This window comes from Lathyrus oleraceus, chromosome 4, assembly GCF_024323335.1.
Source record: "Lathyrus oleraceus cultivar Zhongwan6 chromosome 4, CAAS_Psat_ZW6_1.0, whole genome shotgun sequence".
NCBI classification, from domain to species: domain Eukaryota; kingdom Viridiplantae; phylum Streptophyta; class Magnoliopsida; order Fabales; family Fabaceae; genus Lathyrus; species Lathyrus oleraceus.
In genome coordinates this window covers 173,507,821-173,518,385 of record NC_066582.1, presented here as the reverse complement: position 1 = coordinate 173,518,385, position 10,565 = coordinate 173,507,821, and the positions used below count along the sequence as shown (strand labels likewise).

The 10,565-nt window shown below is 35.9% G+C and overlaps 1 pseudogene; it reads left to right on the top strand.

The window, feature by feature from the left end:
• The first annotated feature begins 361 nt into the window (after positions 1 to 361).
• LOC127136564 (periodic tryptophan protein 2-like) lies at positions 362 to 2,070 on the top strand (annotated as a pseudogene).
• The last annotated feature ends 8,495 nt before the right edge of the window (positions 2,071 to 10,565 follow it).

The following is a 10,565-nucleotide window of genomic DNA, read 5'->3' as shown; positions in this document are numbered from 1 at the left end:
TGGCAACAACACTTCAAGTTAAGTGGTACTACTCTTGCCATGAGTCCGACATATCATTCTCAAACGGATGAACAATTTGAAGTTGTCAACCAATGCTTGGAGACGTACTTACCTTGCTTTACGAGTCAAAACCCTAAGGCTTGGTCCAAATTGCTTCCTTGGGCTGAATTATGGTATAATACAGCTTTTCACACTAGCATCGATATATGTCCGTTAAAAGCAGTTTACAGTAGAGATCCTCCTATGCTAATTAAGTATGACAACAACCCTTTTGACCCCCCCTTCACTTCAAACATTACTACAAGAACATGATACGGTCTTAGCTTTACTCAAAGAAAATATGTCCAAAGCGCAGTAAACAATGAAGAAGTTTGCACACTCCAAGAGAAGGGTCTTGGAATTCCAAGTGGGTGATCACGTATTGGTTAAGCTCTAACGATACCGACAACATTCCATTGCCTTATGGAAAAATCATAAACTAGGGTTACGCTATTTTGGTCCTTTTCAGGTCATTAACAAAATTAGACATGTTGCCATAGTCACAACGACAAGTGCTACCGCAGCAATTGATGCCACAGATTCAATCTCAACCTGCATAATTGCAACAGCAAATGAGTTTGCAACAACAACCAACTCCTTTGCAACGAGATATGCAGCAAAGGTTTCGACTTGCCATTATCATAGAGGGTTAGACATGGTGGTTGTTGGATTTTCAAATGGTGTGTTTGCATTGTATCAGATGCCGGATTTCGTGTGCATTCATATGATGTCCATATCAAAAGAGAAGATCACCACTGCTTTCTTTAATGACCTTGGAAATTGGTTGTCTTTTGGTTGTCCCAAACTGGGTCAGCTCCTTGTGTGGGAGTGGCGGTCTGAGAGTTATATTTTGAAGCAGCAGGGTCATTACTTTGATGTCAATTATGTGGCATATTCGTCGGACTCTCAACTCCTTGCTACCGGAGCAGATGATAATAAAGTGAAGGTTTGGACTGTTTCCTCGGGCTTTTGCTTTGTTACGTTTTTTTAGCACACTAATGATGTTACAACTCTGCATTTTATGGCAAATAACAATAGCCTGCTCAGTGCATCTCTTGATGGGACTATTCGTGCATGGGATTTAATACGTTATCGGAGTTTTAGGATATTTACCACTCCTTCTTCAAGACAATTTATTTCTCTGGAAGTAGATCAAAGTGGTGAAGTGATATGTGCAGGCACTTCAGATTCATTTGAGATATTTGTTTGGTCGATGAGAACTGGCGTTTGTTAGACGTGCTTAGTGGTCACGAAGCTCCTGTTCATGGGCTAGTATTTTCTCCTACAAATGTTGTTTTGGCTTCATCATCATGGGATAAGACTGTTTGGTTGTGGGATGTGTTTGATAGGATAGGAGCAGTTGAAACATGGCCACGCACACATGATGTTTTGACAATAGCTTATCATCCAGATGAAAGACAGCTAGCTTGCAGTACATTGGATGGGCAAATTCATTTTTGGGATCCAATAGATGGTGTACTGATGTATACAATTGAAGGTTCTAGAGATATTGCTGGAGGTCGTCTTATGACTGACTGTAGAACATTTGCTAACTCAAGTACCAGGAAGTGCTTCACAACCTTGTGTTATTCAGCTGACGGAAGCTACATATTAGTCGGGGGCAGTAGCAGATATGTCTGCATGTATGATGTTTCCGATCAGGTTTTGTTGCGACGCTTCCAGATAACTCATAATCTTTCATTAGATGGTGTGCTTGACTTTTTAAACTCAAAGAATATGACCGAAGCTCGCCCTCTAGATTTGATTGATGATTATAACAGTGACATTGAAGAAGGTGTTGAAAGACAAACACGAGGGAACCTAGGACCAAATATGCCAGGATCTATAGCTAACCGCGGAAGACCTGTTACTCAAACAAAATGCCTTAGAATTGCAACTATCAGGGGGACAAAAGCAGAGAATAGCAATTACGAGAGCAATGCTGAAAAACCCGGCAATTCTTCTCCTAGACGAGGCCACGAGTGCATTGGACTCCGAGTCAGAAAAGCTGGTTCAAGAAGCTCTTTATAGGTTCATGATTGGTAGAACAACTCTTGTAATCGCGCATCGACTATCTACTATTCGTAAAGCGGACCTTGTCGTTGTACTTCAGCATGGACGTGTTTCTGAAATCGGAACTCACGACGAGCTCTTTGCTAAAGGGGAAAATGGAGTTTATGCCAAGCTTATCAGAATGCAGGAGACGGCAAATGAAAGTTCAACAAGCAATGCCAGAAAAAGTAATGCAAGGCCTTCAAGTGCTAGGAATTTTGGTTTGTATTGCAGTGGTGGCTTGCCCTTGTTCTCATTGATGTCTTCCCAGTTGTTGTCGCAGCCACTGTCTTAAAGAAAATGTTCGTGTCGGGTTTCTCTGGTGACTTAGAATATGCTCATGCTAAGGCCACACAACTAGCTGGGGAGGCTATAGCCAATGTAGCAGGACTACTGCAAGACATGGCACACAAAATCAATTCGAGTCAAAAACGCATCCTATTTTCATCTAAGTAGGTTTACAGTGGTGAAACCTTTCTTACCAACGGTAAAGTTTTCGAAATGAAGAGAATTGAGGGAGAGACCACCAAGCTGGGGTGAGGACAAAAAACCTTCAAGCATCCTCCGTATGAATAGCCTCCACTACACAGCAGAGGAAGGAGATTAGCCACATATAAAAAGAGAGGCCATTGTTCATAAAGAGAGCAGCCGAAAAACCCTAGAGGATTCAAGAAGACTGTTCACACAAAGAAAACCCTACCGTTGAACCACCCCTTCTATTTTCGTTTTGAACCAGCTACCGTGAAACTCCGTCACCGTTATCACCATCTGCCAGTTGAATCCCCACGCCATAACCTTTGTGTCGGATTAACGCTTGAAGGTCGAAGCTACGTGACTCGATGAACAAGCCAACTCACGGCAACACGGTTTTTAAGCAGCTCACAAACGTTTGTAACTGTCCTTCCGTCTTCGACTTAGTAGGTAACCAGTGGTTTCCTATTTTCTGTTTGGTTCGTGTCTGCTACTAATGCTTCAAGTTTGTTAACTTGTTTTTTTAATCAATGCAACGCATGATTTGAATATATATATATTAATGAATACAAGTTAATAAGGGTGTGGGTTGGCAAACCCTAGGGTACGGGTTCGATACCTTGTACCCCATTTCTTACACTTTCCATTTTGTTTTCATTTTTCTATGTATTTTATTTTTATTTTTTTACTCCTTTTATTTTTTTTATTCTCATTTTTTAGATACTTGTTGATTTTAATGTTTGTCCTTGATTTATTGTTTAAACATCGATTTTTAATTTATGGATTTGGTAATTTTCTTGTTATTTATCCATGATTATTTTTATCGATATATTGATAGTATTTCGCCGCGTTTTGATTAATCGCATATGACATTTCAATCATTGTCAATATGTGCAAACCGACTTTGAGCACATTATTTAGGTTTTGTATGTCCCTCAATTTCCATTTGTGCAAATCCCAATTTCACTCATTTTGATTCAATTTTTGAGTGTTTTGTAAATATAACTTGTTGTGTTATTTATTTTCTTCACATGGCTTACTCTTGGGCTTTCTTACAATGAGACAGTTCCCTTGCACTTACACTCATACATTGCATTATTTGTTGTTTGGGCCCGATTTAATTATTTCATTACTTTGAATTCCCATTCGATAAAATGTACCCCCACTCCCCTGGCATGTAATAATTTATCGCTTTTTATTTCTTTATTGCTTGACTGTTTAGTTAGCTACTAACACAAGAATAAAATCAACCATTTCCAAAAGATCAAAAATAAGACTCAATCCAATGTCGAGTATTTTCTCAATAAACAAATCAATCCATTTCTTCCTCCCATTCTATCCCATTTCTTTCAAACCTTCATCAAATGCTTGATCCAACATCAAGCCATTTTTCATAATAAAAACTCAAAAAATATTAATTTATATTTAAGACCTTTTCAATAAAGATGGAAATGGAACGTGGTGGATACCACGCACTCTTGAGACTAGGGTTCGAGATGGATATCTCGCCTATCCTAGCTGTCGTTATCATCCAAGTCTATCTATTCCATTTCGTTCAAACCTTCATTCAAATTTCTCTTAAACGTCGATCAATGCTTGATCCAATGTCAAGTCATTTTCACAACAAAACTCAAAATACTTAATTCCTATCTAAACACTTTTCAATAAGAATGGAAATGGAACGTGGTAGATACCACACACTCCTGTGATTAAGATTCGAGGTGGATGCCTCGCCTATCTTAGCTCTCGCCATCATTTAAAATTATCAATGCGGTTTCTTCAAACCCTTTATCAATCAAATTCAAAAACACTTAATTCTTATTAAACACTTTTGCAAATAAGATGGAAATGGAACATGGTGGATACCACGCCCTCCTGAGACTGGGATTCGAGATGGATATCTCGCTCATCCAAGTTCTTGCCATTACTCAAAACACATCAAACAAATCAATTTCTTTCTCTCCGTCGTGCGATTGACTCTTAAACCTTTTCTCGCCGCCGTGCGATTAACCCTTCAAACCCTTTCTCAAACGAAAGGTACTTTGTTTCAGAACAATGCAAGGCAATGTTTCTCTTCCTGTTTTGGGTAGTCCAACAATGTTTTAGTCGATTTGACACAAAGTAGCTTTTGCTAAAATCGACCAACAAACAAACATTTTTCCACCCAGAACTACGTAAGCCTTGATTTCTCTGTTGAGATACGTAGGAGCAGGATTTGTGAATCTTGTCAGGCCCACTAATAAAAAACTTAGGTTTAGTCCTTCGTCGAAAATCCAAAAAAACATTCTCCTCTCTTATATTCTTTCTTTCCCACCTAATAACTTGAAAAGCCTAACATTTCAAACTAACATTAACGCACACAACCAACCCAATGGTTCCCGTTGAGTACAACGGACGTGAGGGGTGTTAATACCTTCCCCTTGCGTAATCGACTCCCGAACCCTGATTTGGTTGCGACGACCATAATCATTGTCGTTCTTTCTTGGGTTTTATCGATATTTCCCCTTTCCTTTTTAGGAATAAATAAAGTTCGGTGGCGCCTCTATTCAGTCCATCATTGCGAGCGTGCAATTGCGCTTCGCTTAAGTCGTGTTCTCATTTCCTGAGGTACGATAGGCGTGCACAAAGCTTAAACAATCATTTGTAAATGTCCAAAAATTATGCATAGGTCATGCTAAAGGATTCTCATTAATCCATGCATTGTTGAATTGAATTAGATGATGAAATTCTTCCAAATGGTACCTCACATTGCACCCATGTGCAAGTCCTTTATTCTTTGGCCAAATGATGTCATCTTGGACTTTTTAGAAATGTAAGATCAAGGGGAACAACTTTAATGTTGAACACTTTTTCATTTGAAGCTTGGATCATGATGAATTTTGAGGTGGAAGTTTGCAAATCAAACACGTTTGAAACTTTTCTAAGTACCAAGTCAAATGTTCACTTCTTCCATCTTGAATAACATTTACTATGGACTTAAAATGGAAAATTTTCCTTCATAAAAGTTGTAACTCTTTCAAACATATTCAATTTAGTCACCAATTTGACCTCATTTGGATTTGGAATGAAGGAGTTATGCATTTTAGAAGTTGAGGAAAATCACTTGTTCAATGGTAATGGCCCCAAATGACCTATAATATTTCCTCTTGGCACATGCATTTGCAATTTGAATTTTAACTTCCTCCAAACATAAAAGTTAAATTATACATCTTGAATTTTATCATGTAAAAATTGAGCAAATTATGGTCTTGGGAAGTTGATCTCCAAACTAGGGTTCGGACAAAATGACCTATAATCTTTCATCATAAAAAATGACTTTCCAAGAAACACTAGCTCTTGACCTCAACATAAAACTTGTTTGGAATGTTATTTTGAGTAACGTTTCTCTTTGAATCATTTTCATATGACAAAAATTGTAGGAGATAGGGTCTAGGGAACCCCAGTTTTGACCAGTTGACTTTCTCTGGTCAACCACCATGAACCATCTTGCTAGCTTGATATTATCTTGACTTTTGGGACTCATGGAAGATCATATATGTGTAATATGATGTAATATGAAGTATCCCTTGAAATATTTGATCAATTGTTGAAGAAACTTGTTGAAGAAGTCACATAAGACACTCAGATGAATTAGGGTTTCCAAGGCTAACAAGCTTCAAACTCTTGATGATTTCTTGATAAAAATGACATGTGAAGATCATGGGGGTCCATATATGATGCCTAGAGTCAATGTGAACCATTTCTTGATTGAACTTCTTGCACTGAGGGTCTCAAACCCTAGATGTGAGCTTGATATAACATGGGTGAGCACACACACTACCTATAAAACTAACAAACTATACATTGACATATTTTTGGTATTTTGGTTAGTGAATAATGAAAAACAAAGTATGATACAATTAAAAGTTCTTGGTGATCTCTCCCAATGTAAACCCAATGAATGAGGGGGTAAGGAGGATGCCAAGGTGTGATCCCAATGCTAATGCATATGATGAGATAACATGAGGGATCTTAGGGTCAAAATTAGGGTCTTACAGCGTGCTACCTACCACAACAATTACTTTAACTAAACAAAAAAACATGCAGCAGTAGAATAACAACAACAATAACAACAGCAAGAACAAGAACAACAAGAACAACAAGAACAACAAGAATAATTAGAACTACAAGAAGAACAACAAGAAAAAGAACAACAACAAAAACAACAACAATAATAATAATAATAATAATAATAATAATAAGAAGAAGAAGAAGAAGAATGATAACAACAATAACAAAAGTAACAATAATAACAACAACAACAATAACAATAAGAACAACAAGAACAACAAGAACAACAAGAGTAACAACAAGAACAACAACAATAACAACAACAATAACAACAACTACAACAACTACAACAACAACAACAACAACAACAACAACAACAATAAAAAAGAACAACAACAATAAAAAAGAACAACAACAACAAAAACAACTAACATTGCTAACTTTGATCCATGTTTTCCATGTCTCATTCAAGTTGGAGAAAAGGTGATGGAGTTCTGAAATTTGTTAATCAAAGAAATGATGTTTTTAAGTTTTGTTTATGGAATAAATGATATTTTGAGTTTGGTTTAGTGGATAAAAAGAGAGTCGTAAATAGAAGATGTTTGGAGGTAGAAAATGAAGTTCGTCTAAGTTAGAAGTTCATCTAAGTTTTAGGTTTCACATGGATCATTAATGGTAGTATCTTGAGCATTGATACTCACTAAATGAATGGCAAAGATGTTTAAGAACGGTGAAGAAACTCAATAAACACGCTTACTTTAATAATAATAAAAGAATTGTACCTATCACAACGGTTACTTTAAACAACCGTTGTTTTATGTATTTTAATAAATAAAAATAAATAAAATTGTAGGTGCTAGGATTCAAACTCATGACCAGGCGCCATGTTTCACGATGGTTTGAAGTTCCAACTATGGTGAAAATTGGCCTTAAAACATAAATAAAAACAAAAATGTAGGTGCATGGATTCGAACTCATGACCAGACGCCACTTTTCACCATGGTTGGTACCTACGACCGTTGTGAAATATCTTTTAGTAAATACAAGAAAAAAGCGCCCCTAAAAAATTATTACTAGGTTAACAAGAATACTGTTGTAAAATGGGGGTTACAAAAGGTCTATTTCGTAGTAGTGTCATCAGTATAAGACTTGCTTAATAAAAATGGTTTCTCTTGGAATTCCCCTGGTCAAAAGGCTTTCGAGGATCTCAAAATAGGTATGGTCTCAATACTTGTGTTGGCACATTTGTGTTTCACTCAGGATATTGAGGTCACTACTTCTAGCGGGGTTTCATTACCTTTAGGTTTATTGACTAAACCAAAAGTAAACATACAATTCGAGTCGCCACCGCACTTTTATTTGTCCAAAGGAAAGGCTAAAAAGTGAACAAAATCCAAGTAAGAAGTTTTTCAAATAAAAAACAAATAAAAATGTCAGAGATCTGGGTAAGGGGGTTGGTTATGAATTGGGAAGGTTTTACGCACCAAAAACATCCTTAGTACTCTAAGGGGACCCTTTTTGCAAATATGTGTTGTAGGTTGGTATTTGTGAAAATATTTGTGCAAAAGATTGGAGGGATGAGAAAAGAATAGATTATATTTACAAATTTTGTTGTTTGAATGGGTGAACCCATTGCCTACGTACCATCACAAAGGAGGATCAAAACCTCATAGTTCGGGGTAAAAAAATTCAAAAGATTGGTGAATTGATTTGATCAAAATCCTTAAGGTCTTTTGTTATCAAAGGGAGAAAACTCAACCTAAACCAACAATCCACCATGTGGGGAAGGCTTCAACATGCTAGTGAGGGGTTAACCCTATAATAAGCATGGAAGGTTTATAATCCAACACTAAGGATGAGGTGAGATTTACATCAACCACTATGATAACTTAAACCTATGACTAATATTTTGAAAATATTTTAACAAGTGGCCACTAGAACCACAAAACAACTTGAAATGAGTTATATTTACAAGTTAGATTTATTTACAAAATGAAGTCAAAGTTGGATTAAAGTTTATTTACAATGAGTATTTATGAAAATGGTTTTGAAAAGTCAAAGGCCTAAGGTCTAGCTTTCTAATTTGATACAAAGTCAAAGTTTTGAAAATGATTTTTGGCTTGGTTAGAGTAGGGATAAGAAGAGAAGGGTTATTCCTAAAGCAAACAAAGATAAAAGGGGAAAGATAAAACCCTTGGAGTTCCTTTTCCTGAAGTCATAGAGATGACTCAAGATGCTCCTTTCCTTTGGACTTAGCACACAAACAAGCAATCAATAATTTGAATTCAAGCTTCTAGGATCTCCATTTGGCTTGGCTCTTAACTTGGCTACTCATGACAATGGTCCTCTTTTCACAATCTTAGGATGGGATCCCTATCACACAAGAGCAAACATCAAAAAGTTCACAACACAATAAAGAGAATGGACAAAGAATAAGTTTGAGGAGAAGTTCTTTGAGGTCAACTTTGAGTTTTAGCATTCTAAAGGCATGAGGCCTAGTTGCTCTTCAACAAATTTTGCATTCTAAAGGCATGAGGCCTAGTTGCTCTTGAACTCCTTTAAGCATGGGTAAGTCCTAATTCTAAGTCCTTTCTCCTTTTGCATTTGGGTTCAAATCAAAACAAACACAAAACAACACAAGATAACAATATATTTGTATACAATAATGGGCTCAAATGAGCAAAAGGAAAATGACATAAACTTAAAATATGTGCTCAAGTGAGAAAAGATGAAAATAAAGTTGAATAATGAGCAAGAATTATATGACATTAAAAGTAAATGACAAGAATTAAAAGCTCAAATTAAAGTTAGTAATTAGTAAAGTTATGTTAGCTTGTCATAAGATAATGTAGCGCTATGTTAAGCAATCGTAAGTGGACTAATGTAGTAGTCACACCTATCTGAGGTCGGTCAATAAGAATATAGGCAAAGAACACAAGTTAGAGATCATGACTAGTAAGCCAAGCTCCATAAACTTGCCATGCCAAAACAAAAGGGGAAGGGCCTTGTATTGACTTTTGGTTATTTGCTTGACCAAGAAGCAACTTATCTTTGACACAAAATAACTTACTTGATCATGGATCAAGTTGAGTTTGGTTTGGATCAAAGAAGGTTAAACTTCTCATTTGTCAAGATCAACCTCAAGACTTTAACTCATTGGCCAATGATTGAAAGAAATGGATGAAAATGAAAGGGAGGGGAATAAGAACTCAACAACAAACCCAATTGACCAAAGTTGATTCCAATCAACCTCAGTCAACACCAAACAGAAGAGAAATGAAGATAACAAGTCAAGAAGTCAATGATATTTTTTTGGCATTTTTTGATTTAAAATAAAATACAAATAAAAAATAAACAAACCAAAAGCAACCTCAAATTCAATTAAAAGCAACTTTAAAAAGACCAATTAAATTCTCATAGGTTCCACATAGTCAAACAAGCTTTGACTAATTTTCTCACAAAATTTTGAAATCAGAAAGTAATTAAAAACAATTAAAAATAGCATAATATGAATTAAAATCTCAAATAATCTCAAAACAATTAATAAATTGTTGAGACTATTTTTCGTTGACTTATCATGATCCATAGATGCTATGAAAATATTTTTGGATTTTTTAAAAGTCAGAAAGTATTTTAAAATGAAATAAAATCATTAAAAATCCAGTAATTCATAAAAAATATCAAATGAAGTCACAAAAAGAATTAAAAATCATAATATGAAACTAGATTTTTCAAGAAATTTTTTGAAATTTGTCTCATATTTTTCTGACTTCAAATGAATTTTTAATGAATTTTTGAAAATAAAAGGAATTAACAGAAAATAAAAAGAAAATGGAATAAACGGAAAATGCACAGCCATCATATGCGTTTCATTAATTGACGTGGCACAAGACAATGGCTAAGATCTGAGGAAACACGGTACACCTAAGTCAAACGTGCTACATCATGAATTA